Source organism: Apium graveolens, chromosome 7 (assembly GCF_009905375.1).
Source record: "Apium graveolens cultivar Ventura chromosome 7, ASM990537v1, whole genome shotgun sequence".
Lineage (NCBI taxonomy): Eukaryota > Viridiplantae > Streptophyta > Magnoliopsida > Apiales > Apiaceae > Apium > Apium graveolens.
In genome coordinates, this window is record NC_133653.1 from 11,612,020 (window position 1) to 11,612,907 (window position 888).

The following is an 888-nucleotide window of genomic DNA, read 5'->3' on the forward strand; positions in this document are numbered from 1 at the left end:
ATTCAAATTGTAGAATTGCTAGTACACCATATGATTCAAAAGTTGCCTTAGTCAAGAATAGTTCAGGAGTTCCTGTGTCTCAGTTAAGGTATTCTCAGATTATTGGAAGTTTGCAATATCTTGCTAATGTGACTAGGCCAGATATTTCTTATTCTGTGTCTAAGTTGGCTAGATATACAAGTTTTCCAAACAAGACTCATTGGGAGGCACTGGATAGAGTTCTTAGATATCTGAAGGGAACTATTTCCCTTGCCTTGCATTACCGGAGATTTCCGGGGGCACTCGAGGGGTACAATGATGCAAGTTGGATAGCTAAGAAATCTGGTTCCAATGGAGTGACTGGATATGTGTTTACCCTTGCGGGTGGAGCAGTGTCCTGGAAGTCTTCTAGACAGACTTTGATTATTCGGTCTACTTTTGAGGCTGAGTTGTGTGCACTTGATGCCACGGGGACGGAGGCTGAATGGTTACCTGTACTCATGAGTATGTTACCTGTAGTAAGCAAGCCGCTTCCTGCCATTTCTGTTCATTGTGATAGCCATACAACTATTGACAAAGTCAGAAGTGTAAAGTATAATGCTAAAATAAAGAGACTCATTCAAGTTAGACTAAAGTCTATAAGGGGTCTTGTGTCTAACAGGATTATTGCTATAGAGTTCATAAGAACTCAGGATAATATAGTTGATCCGCTGACTAAAGGGCTTGAGCATGTTGTAGTCCTTAAGTCGAGGTTGGAGATGGGACTGATAACCCATCATAATTTATCAACAGCGGGAACCCAATACACCTGAGAGGAGATCCCTCGAAGCGTATTCAATGTGGTAATAACAAGTTGTAAGGATGAATTGGTAGTACCTCTACCATATACATTTAGATACTTATGTATCT